The sequence below is a fragment of the Zosterops lateralis genome (assembly GCF_965231275.1).
Source record: "Zosterops lateralis genome assembly, chromosome: Z".
Classification (NCBI taxonomy): domain Eukaryota; kingdom Metazoa; phylum Chordata; class Aves; order Passeriformes; family Zosteropidae; genus Zosterops; species Zosterops lateralis.
Genome location: NC_139800.1, coordinates 60,615,953 through 60,635,762, shown reverse-complemented (window position 1 = coordinate 60,635,762; position 19,810 = coordinate 60,615,953). Strand labels below are relative to the sequence as shown.

At 37.0% G+C, this 19,810-nt stretch overlaps 1 protein-coding gene and 1 long non-coding RNA gene across 2 annotated transcripts in view; one reads left to right on the top strand and one right to left on the bottom strand.

Moving 5' to 3' along the window:
* ADGRV1 (adhesion G protein-coupled receptor V1) overlaps nucleotides 1-19,810 on the bottom strand; it is a 266,979-nt gene that overhangs the window by 95,377 nt on the left and 151,792 nt on the right. The gene's annotated exons all lie outside the window — the stretch shown is intronic.
* LOC310922744 overlaps nucleotides 16,331-19,810 on the top strand; it is a 34,493-nt gene continuing 31,013 nt past the window's right edge. Inside the window, exon 1 of the long non-coding RNA XR_014592482.1 lies at nucleotides 16,331-16,400. This is a non-coding gene — a long non-coding RNA (uncharacterized lncRNA). The remainder of the gene's footprint in view (nucleotides 16,401-19,810) is intronic.

The following is a 19,810-nucleotide window of genomic DNA, read 5'->3' as shown; positions in this document are numbered from 1 at the left end:
AACATTAATACATTTACTTAAAATTTACTTACAAAGAAAGAATTCTTCAACATGGGCTAATATGTAAGTTACCTAGTTCTACTATTATTTTTACCCTATGATATCAAAGAAATGTTCTCCCAGACAAATAGTGACAATATGAGAGGACACAGTCTCAAATTCCAGCAGAAAAGGTTCAGATTGGACAGTAGGAGGGACTTTTCCACAGAAATAGTGATCAGATGTTGGAATGCACTGTCCAGGCAGATGGCTGACTCACCATCTCTGGAAGTGTTAGAGAAAAGAGTGAATGTGGCACTTATTGCCATGGTCTAGCTGATACAGTGGTGTTTGGTCAAAGCTTGGACTTGATGATCTCAGGATTCTTTTCCAACCCAACTGATTCTGTGATTCTGTGAAATCAATTATCAGTATATTATTATTATTATTATTATTATTATTATTATTATTATTAAGGAAACTTTCTCTGATGTTTTCTCTGTGCAAAAAGCTTCATAATTGCAGAGCACCAGAAGGATTCCCTACCTAACAGAAACAGAAAAAGAAACTTTTTAGATTTTGTTGTGCTGGTAGAAGGATTGAATTTTTAACTCATAACAATCAATGCCACTTAGTAATTACAGGGCTTTAACAAGTAGTAAAGATTTAAGGTGATGCCACTTGAAGACAGGGGTTTTCAGATGTGTTTAATAAAATTACTGGGACCATGCCAGCTAATGTAGATTAAATAGCATTAAATAATATCTTAGTAGACATTGTTTATCTGTTCTCTACAGACTCACCTCATCTCTAAATAAAAGGGAGAAGGAACTAGGTGACTAGTGCTCTGAGTATTGACTTAGATAAAAACAGACAAACAAAGACAAATGCATTAAATATACCAAAAAGATAAGGATTCTAGAACTGTATCTACCCCAAAGCAATAGCATAGATTAGGTATTAAGTACAGCTTTCAGTACACACACATTATTGTAAAAATAAATTCCAGAAATGGTTCAAGTATTTATAGAATTCAGAAGGTGAATCCTCCTGCCAAAGACTTTGAAAAAGTTCAGTCTGTATCCCTGAACAAACACAAACACAGAAACTTCCTTATCTAGCTAGAACTTCTGCTTTGTGGTTCTGCCAACATGTGAAAATGAACTGCAGGGAAAATCAGTTATTCCTAAAATTATTGTTATTCCAATTGTTTTCACACAGTATGTTATTTAAAATACTCTAGCGTTTATTCTGGAATAAGAGTACATGCCTATGAAATTGGTCTGAAAAATAAGGGTCTGGTACATTATTTTGATATTTAGGGACTAGAACATTTAATGAAAACTACAGAATATAATGTTTTTTATAACAGTTTCTCATATATATAACAAGAATACAGAACACGTTATCACACTATCTTCTTTTTTTAAGTAAGTGGGCTTGCAGATAGTAGTCCCTCTCTGGTCTGGGTTGCCAGTGGCTTGTCAGCAATGCCCAGCAGGGGAGAGAAAGCACTGAATGGGTCCAGTCACTGCTTTGCCTGCTGTGCCCACCCTGCTGTCCCTTGCTGAGGAGAGTGCTGACCCTTGGATGAGGGTCTTCATCTGCCACTGGAACTGCTCTGCAAGCTCTGGATCTGACATCATCTTGTCCCTTTGTCCTTCAAGCCACGTGGATGCACTGGTCAGGTGCAGTCTTGGGAAGGGTATTTCCAGTATTTCAGCTCTGCTGACTTATTGTCAACTTGTCATTCACCAGGACCACCAGGTCACTTTCCATTGCACTGCTTTTCAGCATCTTATTTCCTAGTCTGTCCATACATCCAGGGTTGCATCATCCTGGCCAGGAGATCGTTAGTAGACTCTCACTTTATTTGTTTGCCCCTTGGTTCTAACCAGAGGCTCTCAACTGCACTGCCAGCTGTGAGTCCCATACATTCTAACCCCTCTGCAGTACCACCCCCCAGCCTCTTCTGCCCTGCCTATCCCTCCTGCAGAGCCTGGAACCATCCAACAGGGCACTCCAGCCACAGGACTCATTCCAACAGGTTTCACTTATGCCAGTGATGTCAAATCTCTGGGATACAGTGAAAAACTTGAGCTCCACTTAAGTGTTCCTCATGCTCTGTGCTTTAGTGTAGAAATATTTCAGGTGTGGTATATAGCAGTCAACACCTACTAGAGCAGATTGAGGGATCCCATTGCTCATTACCCTTAAGCTTGGTATTTTCCCTTTCCAGGCTAGTTTAAAGCTCTGCCAGTGAGCTCCACTACTTGCTGTGCTAGAGCTCTTTCTTTCCTCTGATAAACTTGTATCCTATCATGTGTCAGTAGATCAGGTGTCGAATAAAACATCCCATGATAAAAAAGCCCCATTTTTTTCCAATTACACCAGCCTCAGAGCTACACATTGACCCAGCGGATGTGCCTATTCCTATCAATTTCTGAATCACTTTCTGTTTTATTGTGTAAAACTGAAACCAGAAAAAGAAACGGAAAACATTTCAAATTATGTTCCAACTAACCCTCTTGCACAGAAATTGCTTTTAGACAATTAAATATTTAACAGGTGATTAAGACACTAAGGTAATTAAGACACTATTCTCAGTCCAAGAATGATGCCTTCTACCATACATTTTACAACAGTGAGGAAAGCTTGTCATATGTAATGATTATACTGTTTTTAAAATTATAGTTAAACTGGTATCCAGACCACTCTATGGCACTTGTTGGGTGCCAAAAAATGCCACAAGAATAGAAAATCTTCTGTGCCTTCGAAGAATGTATACTGGTGTGTGTGCACTGGAGAATTCCTCTCAAATCATAACTCACATACAGCGTTCAGCATGAGAAACATAAAATACCCATGGCTTAATAATTTTTTCTGGGATTATTTTAAATACTGGATATACTCCTGCCACTCATTGCACAAAGACTACTTTTTACTTGATAAAACAGAATCAAAGAACTTCAGGTCTACGTTCTTTAAAAAGAGTTATTTGTAAGCTGATAGCTGCCTAACCCAGTTTACATTCCTTTGCTCAGATGACTGCAGCTCCTCTGCAGGTCAGTTGCTGTAAAACTTAGAGCTGTTAAAGTTCAGCAGGCCCAAAGTGATGAACAATCCTCATACATGTGTGGCAATTCTGCAGGCAGAAAGAAGTTGACAGAACACAAAGTTCTGAAAAACAGCTTTTCAAAGTGTATACTTAGATTACATATACAATGAAAACAGGCTGAGCAGAACAGCTTTGTATTTGGGAGCACATGTAAGAAAGCAAACACCCTCTCTGCTTAACTGATAGTTCTAATGCAATTAACCACATTTACTTTCAAGGCAGGAACAAAAGCACTTTTTCTGCAACCTCTCTTTTTCTAGGAACACAGTATTATCCTTGTCTTTTATTGCAACTCCAGTCAAATCTAGAGAATATTTGTCATCTACACTCACATCTCAAACCTGTCTCCTTATAGAGTTCATTCCTATACTTAGTTTCAACATTTTTTTTTTGTCCCTACAGTAACAGTGATGTTTTTGACCAAGTGTGTTAAATGATTTCTTATGCTTGACTTTACTAAGAATAGCAACTGCTCTCCTCAGACCCTTCACACATGTTAAATTAATCAACACCAGAAGGTCAAATGTACATAAAGCAGCTTATTCATTTATTAACTGAAATGACCTCATCACCATGTTTTGGTTTTCTGTTCCTTCTTTATATGTTCATGCAGTCAAATACTATCACTGAAATACCTTCTGAGATCCAAACTTGCATAACATGGTACTTGCTTTTTGACACCATAGCAAAACTGAATTTTGTCATTTCAAAGAAAACTATTTTCTTAGCTCCTCAGTTAATGTCATCTGTGGAGGCACCTTCCAACAGTCTCTCTCCCTGCACTTCCTCATTATGCCACCCACTTCCAGGCCATGTCTGCAAATAGCCCAAATGAATGTCCACAGGCCCTTTGGCACACTGAGGAGAGAATTTCTGCCATGCATGGCCATAGCCCATGGTGTGTAAGGTTAGTTTTAATTTGTATTGTATCTTCTACAAAGATGTGACTTCATCTGCCTTATGCTTTAAGTCAGCCGAATATGAGCTAGTTCCAGATCAAAAGCTGCACAGTCTGGCTAACACTGTGTAATACTTGAGAAATTAAGTCTTGTTGAGAGGCCAAGCCTCACATTAGTTTGAACACAAAGCTACTCTTAACTGCAACAAAACAGAGCTGCCCTGAGTCCAGTTTGAAGCACAGCGTCTACTTATCTCTGCCAAGAAAGGACTTCACAGGCGTACTCTTGCTTTCCAAGGCCTGATGAATAAAATGTCCCTGGGTTCATATGCTTCATTTTTCCCATTGCATGGCCACCTGGATGGGAATTTTTAGGAGACCAGTGGACCTGTTCAAAAGAACCAGGTGGGAATTTGGGGAGGACAAGAGTGAGCTTCTTGTTGTTGGGATGGGCACTACTTGCTTTGGCCCCTTGCTGCCCTTAATCAGTCTCTGTTCCAGTCCAAAATGGTGCATGTTGATCACTGGCCCTGCTGGAAACATTAAAGTGCATGTGCATGTCTGGAGGAGAGTCCCAGCGAACAGGAGCAGGTAAAAGAATACTGACACATGGACTAAACTGGGATGTTCCACTGCCCTGCATTTTAAAGCAGCTGACACCACACTGGATCATCAGGTGGGATTATACACTTTTCTCTCTCCTTTTTCTCTCTTTTTCTCTCTCTCTTTCTTTTCCTATCTTCTTCTTTAGCCAGACTAAAAAAATCCAACCAATGCTTTGTTAAGTGCCTTGTTATGTTTGGATAAATTAAAGTTTGTGAAGTGACTTATTTTCTCTGGGTTGTTTTAAAATTTTGCAAGTACAAGTTTGTTTGGAACCTCCTAATAATTCTGTTGTTTCTCCAGTACACAGCCCAGAGTAAATAAAACAACTTTCCTCGAAACCTGCAAAGTGGACCAAGGCACCAAGGTTCAGCAAGAAGTATTGGGTAAAAAATATATATATATATATATATATATATATATAGGGATCTCCTAAAATTTCCCAGCAATTGCAGTTTTCCACAATGGCTCCTTTGGGTCACTGGCAATGGACAAAACAGACCATTTGGTGAGGTAGCAAATTTGTGTAAAGCACCTAATGGGTAAAGAAATTAAGATGTTGAGGGATGCTATCTGCTTCTTCAGCTCCTCATCATTAAAAATGCTGGCAAATTAGAAGTCTTACCTAGTTTGTCCAGCTGTGTTGCTGGTGTAAAAAACTTATTATCTTGCCCTACAAAATGTGCCGTGAGCAATGTGCAGCTACGGCAGTACTACTTCATGAAATATGATATAACTTTGCATATCTCTCTGAACATGTATATCTCTGCCTTTGACTAGATGTAAACATAAAACAGTCACTATCTGAAAATACAGGATCAGGAAAATTGATTAAAAGACCTGGTGTGCAGCATATGCCAGGCTAAGCCCTTCCTGTACAGACCAGATCCATCAGTACAGATTTTCCTTTTCTTCTCTGATTTGCAAATAGACAGCAACAAAACCCAATCTTATTTGGAAGCAATGTGAATGTAATAAAAACCCATAAGTTCTACATTTCACTCCACATTTGTCATTGTGAAGTATAAATTTACATACTTGAAAAAGGTATTATTTTTCTATGTTTTACTGCATTTTTGAGTCTTGAGTAGAAATATAAAGCTCTAATGTTACAAAAAATAGTATCTGTGCAGAAAAGTGACCCAAAAATTCTGTTCATAGTTTTTTCCTTTCACAGTCTCAGTCCTGTTACTTACTTTGTTTGCTAGTATTTGTAGCATATTTGAGCTATTGATATGACTGCTTAAGACAAAGCATCAATTCAAAATGTTTTAGAGACTAAATTATGAAGTTGCCTTTCATTGTCCTCTTAGGTAAAGTACTTGTAAATAAAAGCCACATGGAATAAGTATAAAAATCCCGCATGAATGAAGTTTAGGAAATGTCAGTCTTCTCAGCATTTGGATTGGAGTGTGGATAAAGACTGCCTCTCAGTGGGCACATCTGCTTGTGTCAAAGTGAAAGTCATGTAAATAACGGTAAATCTACCACCATCATGCACTCTAGTGAGTTTGTCACTGTCTAAACAAATGAACCTGAAAGAAGATACTTGCCATGAAGTATTTCCCAAGAAATTCAGCAATTCCTATGATTTACTATACTTTCGTGAACTGTTACATGTATCATAACAGGATCACAGGATCACAGAATCACAGAATCAATTAGGTTGGAAAGAACTCTGACACCATCAAGTCCAACCTCTGACTGAAAACTACTATGCCAACTAGACCATGGCACTAAGTCCAGTCTTTCCTTAAGTGGTTCAACCACCTCCCTGGGAAGCCATTTCAATGTTTAGACACCCTTTCTGTGGAGAAATTCCTCCTAATGTCCAACCTAAACCTCCCCTGGTGCAGCTTGAGTCTATTTCCTCTCACCCCTGTTGCTTGCTGTACAGAAGAGACTGACTCTCACCTGGCTAAAACCTGGAGTTGTAGAGAGTGATAAAGTCACCACTGAACCTCCTTTTCTCCAGAATAAGTAACCCCAGCTCCCTCAGGCACTTCTCACAGGACTTGTGCTTCAGACCCTTCATTAACTCCATTCCACTTCTTTGGACATACTCAAGCACTTCAATGTCCTTCCTAAATTGAGGGGTTCAAAACTGAACCCAACCTCGAGGTGTGGCCTCACCAGTGCCCAGCACAGGAGGACAGTCACTGCTCTGTGACATGGCCACATTTCTGACCCAGGCCAGGGTGCCACTGGCCCTCTGTGCCACCTGGGCACAGCTCACTAATGTTCTGCCAGCTATTGACAAGCGCTCCCAGGCCTTTATTGCTGAGCCTCTTTCCAGCCACTCTGTCCTCAGCCTGTAGCTTGGCTCGGGGTTGTTGTGGCCTAAGTGCAGGACCCAGCAATTGGTCTTGTTCAACCTCTTATCTTTGGTGTTAGTTCATCTTTCAAGCTCGTTATAAGAAATGGAATTCCTACACTTGAAATACAGGAGGCCTTTCTGCAAATAATTAAGACTTTTTTTTTTTCAGCTACACATCTTAATAGTGATCTTTTCTTCATATTCAAGCATACTTTTGGCTAATTTTATAACTTTTTTTTCCCCCCCAGAAAAGAAGAATGTCAGCAGAGGTCTTAAAAAGAGGTCACAAACTGATCATTTTACCAAGAGCATTAACTAATTTCCCCCCAGTGAAGACCATGGGTAAATAGCCAGTACTCTGCTCTCAAAACCCTTAACTTACACTATATGTATTTCAAACAAAATTAAAGGATGTTTGCTTTGACTGGAAAACTAAAATCAAAAACAACCAAGAAAACAAAATAACAAAAATAAAACCACCAAAAAGTCTAAGGAAGTAAATAAATTAAACAAAAATAAAATAAAACAAGGAGAAAATCTCTAAGAGCTTCTGTAATACTTTGATGACAGTAATTATGAGTAAACAAAGAAAATTCTGAAAAGGTTACTATGAACTAAATAAAGACCAAACAGCAGTTTAATATCTTTGATAGAATATTCTACTATTTGACAGAACAACATATTTTATTTCATGTTGAAGTAAGCAGTTCAACAGCATTGACATAAAAGTGAGATGGAAATTAGTACATCTTTAGTACATCTTTATAATTATATTGTTATTTTTCCTGTGTTTATCTCCAAATTTGGACTTTTGTGTTTCATTTTTTTTTTACACTAATCTCTATCTTCTTCCAGAAGTGTACTGCTTTGAAACTTTCATTATATTACTTTCATTCCCACACAACTTTTGAGTCTCAAGAAGCACTTTTGCAAATATCTACCTTCACTCAAAGCCTTTTCTTTGACTGTATTTTAAAAACATGGCAGAACACACCAAACAGAATCAAACCTGCTATTTGCTATGGGGTCAGACTAAATGGTTGTTACCATTAGTAACAACAAGAGGTGGGAGAGGGAAGAAGCATTAATAAAAAAAGTTAAGGGTGAAATAAAGTTGCAGAGGATTGGAGGAATGTTAATTGGAGAGTTTGCAATGCAGTATTTTTAGAAAGTCTAAATCAGAGCACAGAAGGAGAGGAAAAGTGATAGGTTGCATCTTTCAGGAGAAGGAAATCTTTGAAGCCCATCTGTTTTCTTGAAGACCAATTGTTTCTATGTTCAAGTCCCATCAATTACAAGACATTTTTGAAATGGAGTTTGGTTATGTTCTTCGCACATGACTGACAAAATCAGTTTGTGAACTGGCTGCACTTCTGAAAGGTTAGAAAGCCACAAAACTTAGAGGACAATACTGAGTGTGCAAGTTTCAGCATGTACTCAGTAGGCAGGACACTGCTGGACAGTGAATTCTCAAGCTCTATGCTCCAAGAGCAGTCAAGCAGGTTTCCATATTTTTTATTCTTCTAAAACTTTTTTTTCCTCTAGTCCTGAACTGACCCTAACAAAGGAATTAAGCCAGACTGTTGAAGCATGAGTCACGGAGAAGCTGACTTGAAAATGAATATTCTTTGGCTTCCCTTTTACTCTCCTTTTTCCCACCATCTTCTCTGACTTAAAGTCATTGATTTATTTTCTTCCTGATATCCAGTTTAACAATCAAAATCTTTTATTAAAATTATGCATAGAAGCAAAATACTTGGAAGTATAAAACCCCTAGATGTAGATAAAGGAAAGGGCTACAAAGAAATAAACCAGAAACAACTTCAAATGACACAGAAAATTAATATTATTCATGTTTTGAGAAACCACACATAAAAGGTTACATAGCACTTAAAAATTATGACAATATACAGAAGTAGTACCATTGTATGCAACAAGTTAGTATTTTGAAGTTGGGACAGTTTTCATGTTCAAATCAACTAGTAAAGAGTTTATTCTCAAACTTAATATCTGCTAAGACAAAAAGTTTTTTGCAGTGTCACAGAAAGTTAAAAACTGTGTTTCATCTTAGTTAAAAAAAAAAACCAAACAACCAAACAGACCTCCTACCAAAAAATAAATTAAAAAAAAAAAAAAAAAAAAAAAAAAAAAAAATTAGTTGCTTGATAAGCTAAGGTTTCTAAGGTTTAATTCCCAATATGTTTTCCCACTCTGGCAGAATAATGTTGGAGGACAGCTAAGCAAAACACTGCCATGCTGTGAGTTGGCACTTGGCACCTATACTCATCAGAGATGCGCTAGTCTTTGTTTGTGGAGCTTTAAGTTATTTTTAATTGAGGACCTTTTATGTTCTCTGGGAGAAGAACTACCAGCTATGAGCCAAGTTAAAATATCCTTCACTTAAGTATTTTTGACAGATAATCAGACAACTATACTGCAAAATCTGTTTGAAACTTTCAGTATAGAAGCAGTATTATTAGCTTTGTCCAGTCAGTACATTTAAATAGTTTTCACATTTTTTTGTACCACTAAAGAGAATTGCTTCACAGCTGTAAGCTGGTTTGTCAGTTTCGAGACACTACAATAAATCTGTAATGACTGCCACCACACAGATATCTTTCATGCTCTTAATAACAATGTTCATTTTCTTTCTGTTTGAATTTAAATGTCCATTTATTTGCAGTTGAAGGGAAGTTAAAGTTACAAAAACCAGTTACAAAGGACTTTGGTATCATTTGCAAGCAGAAGGTGGAGGTGAAAAGATTACTAACTTTTAGGAGACAGCACTTTCCAAAATTGTGGACACTGAGTCTGTTAGTGATGCTCTGGGTACAAAAGAGTACCCTAGCTGTCAGCAACAGACAGAAAATTATTCATACACAAAAGGGATGACAAACATGGTTTATGGGTGATTAGTATAAAGGCAAATATCTGAAGTTCATAGGCTACAATATGGCATAGTATTGTGTGTTTTGGTGTGGTGCAAGGTAGTGTAGTATAGTGTAGTATATAAGGAAGGAAGGTATGTGTTCTACTGCACCATCTTCCATTTCTCCCCATGGGAAAACTGAAAGAAATAATGCTTTACAAAAGAAAGAAAGAAAGACCAGGTGACTGAAACATATTATTGCAGTAATATGCACTGAGTACAGGTATCAAATTAGAAAGTGAAATTATAATAGCAAATGCTGTCAGTGCCAGACCAGAATTCACCTCACCTAAAAATTCAGTGATGAGTGAAGTTTCTCAGATTCCAGAAAAGATTTGCATGAAAGTATGATTTGTTTAAATCTGCACTGTGACTTCAAATACAGCTTTTGCTTACCAGTTTACAAAACATAACTCATTAAGTCTGTTGCTTTTTGCACAGGCTGGTATAAACAGTAGATTCTTTATCACCGTTTCTCCCCTAACTAGTGTTTTCTACTGCAGGTAAGATATGGCACCACTAGCTAAGGAACAGAGTAGTTTGCTTAGACAATAAGCACAGTCTACTCAGTTTTGACCTCTTTATGTAACCTGCAAATAAGTCTTAAATATTCAACAAAACTCCATCTCATACTTGCCCTCGTAAATTATAATTGTTCTCTTTTTTTTTTTCCAAGAAGGAAAAAGTAGAAGAGCTTTTTCTGAATCCAACATTAACTAAACACTCATAGTGTCTAATTATTATATGCAGAATCCATAGAGAGAAATGTTTTCAAGTGTAATTAGAAAATGATTTTCATCATTTCACGCATTCTCCTACTGGCATATAATTTATGGAGACTGTTTCACTCATGAACTATCTCCAGTCTCCACTACTGAAGTTGAAAATAAGGTTAGTTCTTAAGATACATAAATTTACTGGAGTTGTCTGTGTTTTCCAGCATAAGAAAAGAACAAGAGACTATTTGGAAAATAATGCTTGTGGACACAAATTAATGTTCCTTAAAAATTATTTCTTCCTTTTCCTTTTGCCCCCTCTCCCTTTTCTGGTTAGTGGGAAAAATACCAACAGAACCACCACTGGCACCAATTCCTCTTGCTTCTGTTCCAGTTGCTAAAAAAAAGAAAACCTCCTCTTTCCTGTGGAAAAAAGGTTGAAGCTTCTGGCCCAAGTATAATTTTTTATAGCTCCCCAAAGTATCCAACTACTCACTTCGGTCTCCATAAATTTATATGAGGAAATAAAAGGAGATATTTATATGTAGCTACAGCATGGTTTTAGCACTGCAAGGGCTACCATAAGGAAAATCTCTCAGGCTTTATGGTTTCAACTTCTTTCTCAAAGGAGAGATTTTTCACGAAAATAATTCATTGTTTGAGTGGCAGTTAATGGCATTGTTAATTTATAGAAAGGCATCATCAATACTTTAAGAACTTTTTACTTACCCTGGTCAATCAGTAACAGCTAAACCACATTTTAAGACAGTACTGTATAAGTGATTAATTCCAAATCTCCAATAAACTTCTCAGTAGTACATGGAAAATTACAAAGTGTCTGCCCTGTGGTAAGAATTTAGCATCCTATCTACCGTGGAAAAAACTAGGAAAATATACTAGAAAATGAGAAAGAACTCTGCAGGCAGGCAAAATTTTAAAGACTTTCAAGTGAACTATTTTGAGAAATACAAAAACTCCCCTATATTTATATTTACCTATATTAAACTTCAAAGTGGCTACTCTTATTTAAGGACCCTTGTTTAATTATTAACATCTTAACAATGAATATATAACATCAGTTTAAAAACAGGCAAGAAGAATACTGCCTGTTGAATACTAACCCTGAATAACCTTCCCAGACTTGAACTCCAACAGATACTCTCAGAGAGTGAAACTACTTTCGAAAATTTAACAGAAAATTTGAACTGTTTTCAATGGGAGGCTTTTAAAGTTTGCGGTAGAAATGCCTCCTCAGAGTGAGTGCTTTCAAAGAAAATCCTAATTGATAGAGAATTAAATTTCGGGAAAAGCAACTCAGAATATAGTATAGATTTTAATTTTGGTTATTGTCTCAAAGACAAAGTGGGATTATAGACTTGGTAGACAAAAATTGAGATATTTTACTAAGAATATTCATATACTGTGATCCTTTTCTCATTAAATAAATGGGGCATTGGAGCTGAGGCTGAAGGAACACAGGTTTGAATCTATCCATGTTCTGCCTTATCCGAATGTAAAGACTCACAGAAGCTAAAGAATGCCTCTCACTGTCTCTATTTGCAACACAGAGATTTCAAATATTTTCTTAAGCATTTTGCAGTGGGACGTTAAAAAATGACACAAAGTATTACATGCTTTAGCTGTGCTTATTTTTAAAGCTATCTGTCACTTGAAATAAAAAGAGACAAGTCACCATGTTTGAGCCATGCAAGTCTGTATTTGAGACCTCTACTGACTTAATGCTACAAAGATAAATAAGTAATATTATATTAACAGTGGCTAAGCAGCAATCTAGATTCCAAAGCCAAAATATATCCAAAATATTCCAAAATATATCTTTCCTTCATGTATATAAACTTGCCTCAAATGAAACAAACTAACTTCAAAGAACTACAAGACCAAAACTAAACATTGTCACCTTTGAGTGTCACGTTATGAATGTTGTCCTTGATTTTTTAAAGTTCACTGGCCCACATTCATACTGTTTGTTGTCAAACATTAAATCTGTTTATGTGGAAAAGAAAATAGTCTTTTTCTGTAATGTTAAACCCTGTGCTAGAAGCTTACAATTTACAGCTCTTTCGATACCATTTGGAACATCAGTTTATAAAAATTAGCATACTGATTTCTAGTGGTGCTTTCCCTTTTGTTTTTCCTGCCATTGCAATAAGAAGATACCAAGGGCCTTCCATGCTTGGAGGTTTTCATTTAGCTTCTTCATGGTATTTGATTCAAGAGACACCCAGCTGGATGTAACTTTTTGTGCCAAAATATATGATCAACTTTTTTCTAGAGTTATCTTCACGATAATGCCATAGGCATCACTGCAGAAAGTCTCTGCTGACACAGCAATATCAAGAAAAAGGTATTCATGTCATGCATTTTGGGTTTGCAAGGTGCAAGTAGGGTAGGGATGGACTGACTGATTGATTAATTAGGGTCAGCAGAGGGAATGGTCACACATTATAAGGTAATTATCTCCGAGAGAGAGCCAAGAAATGAAGCATCTTGGGGCCAGAGTGTAGTCATCATTGGTGCTCCTACCTGATGAGTTTCCCTTGTTGAGCAATTTCATGAGTCCGGAAGGCTCAGATACAGTTGTCTTGTTTCATTGCTGCTTAGCTCTCTACAGCTCTGTAGAGTAAGGACGCTGACCATTTTTTAAAAATCATTTTTCTTTTCCTGTCTGAGGAAAGTACCTTAACAAACAACAGTGTACATGATCATTTAGTACATGATCTAAGTCCACTAGATAAATATCAGAGTCTTACCATAAAGATTCTTTCTACAGGGTTTTTCAACTCTAGATTTCCAATAATGGCTGGTTTGAATCAATTAAATAAATTGTTCTACCCACTAAAAAACTTTGAGCAAAATTTTGGGCACAGAATTTTGATGAGAAAATTATTAACTAATTCTTTTTTCAGAGAGCCCTGCTTTTAATTTAGAAATGTCTTCTGGAGACAATTAAGTAGTGCAGCTCTTATCCTGCAGAATGGCTATTCAAGGGTACCACAGTGTCTTGTGTCACATATCCAACACAGAAGTTGCTGTGTGCTAACAGCCATTCACATGGGTGAATCCCCTTGAGCAGGCAGGTCCCAGTTATCCCACAACACAAGAAAAGCCAAAGAAAGCAGGAGCAACTCCATTTAAAAATCTCTGGTACTAGACTGAGGGACCAGAACAGATTTAAGCAAAACTTGATTTATAATCCAGTTATGCCTTTTATTATTAACCCAAAAATGCTAACTGCTGTCTCGTGCTTGTCCCCATGCTTCTATAATTTCTCTCTCTTCCAGAATGACTCACAGAAAGACATTCTCTTCCAAAAAAAACACTCACATACTGTATCCTCATTTGACTTTGAAATTTATCTATTCTATTGCTGTTAATCCCTACTTCACTGCTTAAAATCTCTGATTTTCACTGTGATTTTCTGGTTTTACCAATCCTGAAGAAATACATAACACAAGCAAACTTTTTTCCAAGTACAGATGGAATTCATAAGAAAAATTTCAGTTTATGGAGTAGACACACCCTTCTTTCTATTGCTATTTCATTGTTTTGACAGTGACATGTTTTGACAACCAGCTAATTCCTTATTTCTTCTAAAATGAGAGAAGTTTTTTTGAGCATGACCACAAATTCATTGAAAATGGTCTGTTAAGATTCAAAATGCTGCACTCTTTTTAATTATCTTAGGTAAAAAAAGTTCAAAATCCCTCCACCTCTGTTGTTTGTGTGAATAAAGCAGGAAAGCACATTTTGCTTCTTATTGACCCTTGCCCTTTATACTTTTATCTTCATATTCTTTTTGGAAACATAAGCCAGGATCACAGAAGGAATGCAGGTAGGGTAGCATCTGCCAGCCACACAGGAAGGACTGGTGGCATATTTTTGGAAGAGAAGTTGAAATGGAATTCTGTGTGTGTTTATTGAAAAAAAAAAATACTACATTTCCCTTGACTTCCAACAGAAACAGTTCCTTGGTATTTGAAATCCTTAAAAACCCTTGAATGGTGCTTATACAGAGCCAAGGAAAAATATCATGGGCATACAATGTAGTTTGCCATCAATCATGGTATTACCAGCTGTTTAGGAAAATACTATTATTCTACACTGTTTCTGTTTCCCAGGAAACACAATAAGACTGAACACAAAGCAGACCTCAGGTTGAACTCTAGAAAGGTACAAAGGTGACTTGCCCATGCACTCAGCAAATGATTGCTGAACGACAATATTTGGGTCCGGACACACTAGAAACACACCTATTTACTAATGTTGATAATAAAGCCAAGTGCAAAGCTTCCAACTTCTCTGCCTGTGATCAACTAGCTAAGATGTTCTTTTTAATATTTTGTTTGTTCTTTTGAAAATTGAAATATTGATGATGGCAGAAATTACTTTATGCCCCATTTTTACTTCTCTCTGTGATGCTTGCAGTGGAAGTATGACACATAGCTAAGGCTCTAAGGTCTAAGGTAAGGCCTGTTTGTTTGACTCACTCTAAGATTACCTAACTTCTTTCCTAAGGAGTTAGGATTACCTAACTTCTTTCCTAAGGAGCACTGTAGTGCAAAACAAGAGTGTCCTGATAGGACTTTGCCTTGTTCATAAGAATGCCAAGTAACAGACATATATCACATATATTCTCAAAAGCATTATAGTACCAGAGAACACATTTAGTAGCGATAACAGCCTAAATACACTCATGTTTTGTTTGCAGATTCCTGCTTCTATCTGCCTAAGCATGGAAAAATTCTTACTTTTTGTATTTTAATCTGTAAATCTAAGACTATGGCTTAGATGTATTAAGTTTCACCAAAAGCACCAGGGACAGAATTGCAAGACAACTTAGAAATGTCTGACAACAAAATAATGCCATTAAAGGGATTGAAAGAATACATTTATTCTACAGCACTGAATTTACCTTATGTCCTCAAAGCCAAATTTGAGGCACATAACCCAGAAATAAAACACAGCGAATAACTTTACCTGCTGGATACTTAAAATTGTGCTCACAACTCTAAAACATCAACATCTCAACAGGTCCCCCTTGTAATGAAGGGCACCTTCATGGAAAGATCAGGTTTTTCTCATTAGTGAAAAACAAGCTGAAACATACTGCTGTTAACAGTTTTAGTACTTCTGTTTATCACAGTCACCAATTCTATCACACCTAATCCTCAAAAATGGATTCAATTTGCTATTTCTGATTGGAGAAAAAGAGCACTAATAGTTGTAATCCTCATTTCTGGAAAATTCCACATGCAGGAATTTTCCATTCTTGTTTGCTGAAAAGAATACTTAAATTACAGCTGGCAAGAAAATAAAATCTATTCAAATATAAGTGAATCCCACCTGTGGAATATTTAATAATCTAATATCTGTTCAGCTAGGATACAATAACCAAAGGTACAAACATCCTGCTCTTTCTTGGTAAATAGCACCAATTCATAGCAGTAATGAGCTGCAAAACGTTTTATGCAGAACAGCTTAACCTCAGAGAAGAAGAGCCACTTCAGCTGTACATGTCAGTTGTATGAAAACTGAGTTCTCTTGAAAAAAAATTCCTTAAACAAATTCTTGATCTAAATACAACTTATGCTATTATACAGTAGAAATGCAGTCCAAAGGGAGGAACATTCAAAGTAACAACTGTGAGGTTCCAGTGAACAACTCTTGGCTTTAAAGAACTCTTTAAAACTTTAACTAGAGTTCAGACTTTTTTCTTTAAATAATTAGATAATGCTTTAAACTTAAGCTAGTCACGTAACAATTCAGTTCATTTGCAGTTTCACACAACATTTTTAGAGCTACATTGCCACTGCCCAATTGTAAGTATTTCAATACAGGAAAGCCCAATCTGAAGTCAATTAGGACTCGATTTTCACTGCCTTATTCCCCTGTGTGACTCAGCCCCTTGACTTTAGCAGCAAAACCTGCATGACAGATATATTACCAGCAAAACTATGAAGAGCTTAAACTGTCCTTCACTGCTTTATTTATTTCATATGCATGTGTACTTGTGTGTATTTTACTATCCTTACATTTATTAATGTAATACTTAAATGACTTAAATAAAAGCATGGGATTGTACCTATAAGCTAGACAATGGATGAAAGTTGCAACAACGATTTTAAGCTGACACATGTTCTAAGTCTACTCTAATTTTCACCATCAGCTATTTCTAGCTACCTTTTCCTGTTGTCTGTATTTCTATATAGAAACTGCGCCTAGTTCCTATTCAGTTATCAAAATGAGAGGAGGTAGTTTGTCTTGCTTAATGATAATTTAAGCACTTCTGCACCAGATTAATGGATTCATCCTGGCATTACTCCTTATGACTGGAGCATAACTGAGCAGTAAACCAAGATCCCATAGTAAGCCAACAGGTATTGATTTGTAGAATTAACTGCCACATTTTCTAAAACTCTTTCTACCAAGAAAGTATAAAAATTCTGCTTTGAGATACTGTATAATTTGCAGGAAAAGCATGTACACCATTCAATTTCAACATTTTAGATTAAATGTATAATTATTGATTAATAATTTATCGTAAGTCAATGAAATACAGATTTCAGGAAGCAACTTTAGCTGCCATTTGCTGCTTGTTAGATCACCAAAAAGATGCCATGCTTTTCTTTGATTTTTACAGTTCTTGTTAAAAAAAAACCTAAACAGAAGCATATTCTACTTTCAGTCTTCAGCAAGACCAACTAATATATTGAGAAATACATAACAATAACATATCAAGAAATTATGAAACTACAATATTTATGGTTTTTATCTAATATATTTCATAAATCTAAACAGCTTATTGCTATATCATGTCAGAAAAACAGAGTATAACCCCTCTACTGAGCAGAGTGTAGGATAGTCTGACACAGGGTTTTCTTCACCTTGAAAGAGAAAAGCCATCTTAAAGCTCAGCTGTTCACTTGATAAATTTGTGCAAGACAGGCAGCTTGGATATACCATGAAGGTCAAGGAACATTTCAGAATGGCACCAGAGATAAATATATTCTGTATTCAGATAACAGTGTTCATAATTAAAGCAAAGTGTGCCACCAGCTGTCACTCAGGATGCTGTGCTACAATGGCTGAGGGAGAAATGGTATCATATAACTGGTACTCAAGGGATTTAAATGGACTTTCCTCAAGCGGCAGTATTATAACAATAAAATAAAAATACAAATTGAAGAACCTGTATATGTGCTTGCCTGGCACATAGCAGAAGGGAAATGGTATTAATTTTGTAGGAACTATTTAATTACTAGAAGTAGAAACTTTAGGAGACTACCTGCAAACAATTTTTTGAATGCTCTGGGATTGCAATTCCAAGTATTTATATGTAATTTTTGGTAACACAGTTTGCTTCAGGAACATTCTCGCTTCCTGCCAACAGCAAAAATTCCTGTCATAATGAATGAAGGAAAATCTGCTTGGTTTTCATATTAGATTTTTTAAGAAAATACATTATTATTGGGTTATTTTCAAGCCAGTACCATAAAAAAATGTTTGCTTTTGATCCATGGTATACCCATTACATGGTGAACACCTGGGATTCATGCTAAGTAAACTTAGTAAATTCAAGCTAAGTAAAATGGCAGTACAGAAAAAACGGTCTTAGGGAAAACAGAGTACAAGAAAATAGTGTGGAAAGATGCCTACTATGAAGGCAGAACAGGAAATTCGGATGAAAGCACAGGTTGTGGGAGAGGCAGCTGTAGAACTGATGCTAAGGAGACCAGTGTCCTATTCACTGAAACGCTGGATGGCCCAGCCCAAAGTGTAGTGGTGAATGGAGTTTCATCTAGTCATCACATGATCACAAGTGGTGTTCCCAGGGGCTCAGTACTGGGACCAAGTCTCTTTAATGCCTTTATCAATCATCTGGATGAGGGGATCAAATGTGCCCTCAGACAGTTTGTAAATGACACCAAGTTGTATGGGAGTGTTGATCTGCTGGAGGTCAGGAAAGCTCTGCAGAGGGACCTGGACAGGCTGGGTTGGTGGGCCGACACCGACGGCTTGAGATTCAACAAGATCAAGCGCCGGATCCTTCCCTTAAGCCACAACAACCCCATTCAGAGCTAGAGGCTGGTGGCAGAGCGGCTGTAAAGCTGCCCAGTAGAAAATAACTTGGAGATGCTGGCTGACAGCATCTAAACATGAGGGAGCTGTGCGCAGGGGGTCAAAAAGACCAGTGGCATCCTGACTTGGATCAGCAATAGTGTAGCCAGCAGGACCAGGGCAGTGACTGTCTTCTTTGTACTGAGGACTGGTGAGGTCACACCCTGAATCCTGGGTTCTTCACTGCAAGAAAGACACTGAGGTGCTAGAGTGAGTCCAGAGAAGAGAAATGGAGCTGGTGAAGGGATCTGAGCACAAATCTGATGAAGAGCAGCTGAGGGAGCTAGTGGGGTTTGGCTTGGAGAAAAAAATGATCAGATGCAACCTTGTCACTCTCTGCAGATGCCTGAAAGGAGCTTGTAACCAGGTGGGGGTTGGTCTCTTCTCCCAGGTAATGAGCAAAAAGACAAGAAAAAATGTCCTCAGGTTGTGTCAGGGGAGGTTTACATTGGATATTAGGAAAAATTTTTTCACTAGAAGAGTTGTCAAGCCCTGGAACAGCTGTGCAGGGATATGGTGGAGTCAGCATCCTTGGGGGTATTTACAAGACATTTAGACATGGCACCTGAGGACATGGTTTAGTGGTGGACTTGACAGTGCTGGGTTAATGGTAGGTGGGACTTGATCTTATGTGTCTTTTCCATCCTAAATAATTCTCTTAGTTTTTACTCATTTCAATCAGAAATAGTATTTTTGTTTCTTCTTTTCTCCACAAAATTATTTTTTTCTTTCAAAGAAAATATATCTTTAGCAGAGAAAGTTAAGTAACTGTTTTCACTTTTGTAAGTTGTGTGATTTTATAGCAGAATGTTATCTTATTTTTGATATTTTAATATTAATATATCACTTACAAAGCCATGTGATGGCCTCAAAAGATTAAACGGCTACACACATTACGCAGAATTGAATGATCTGCATATCTTGGATTTTTTTTGTTCTATCAAAAAGGGCTACTGATTTAGGTCACAATCTGGGGTAAAGAGATGATTGATGATCTTTTTAGCTGAGACAGTGAAACCTTGACAGTGAATTCTAGGAAAGTTAATTTTATTTTAAATTACTTAACACTTTCTAGAGCTTAATCAGTGGTGTTTAAGGGATGAAGTTGTTT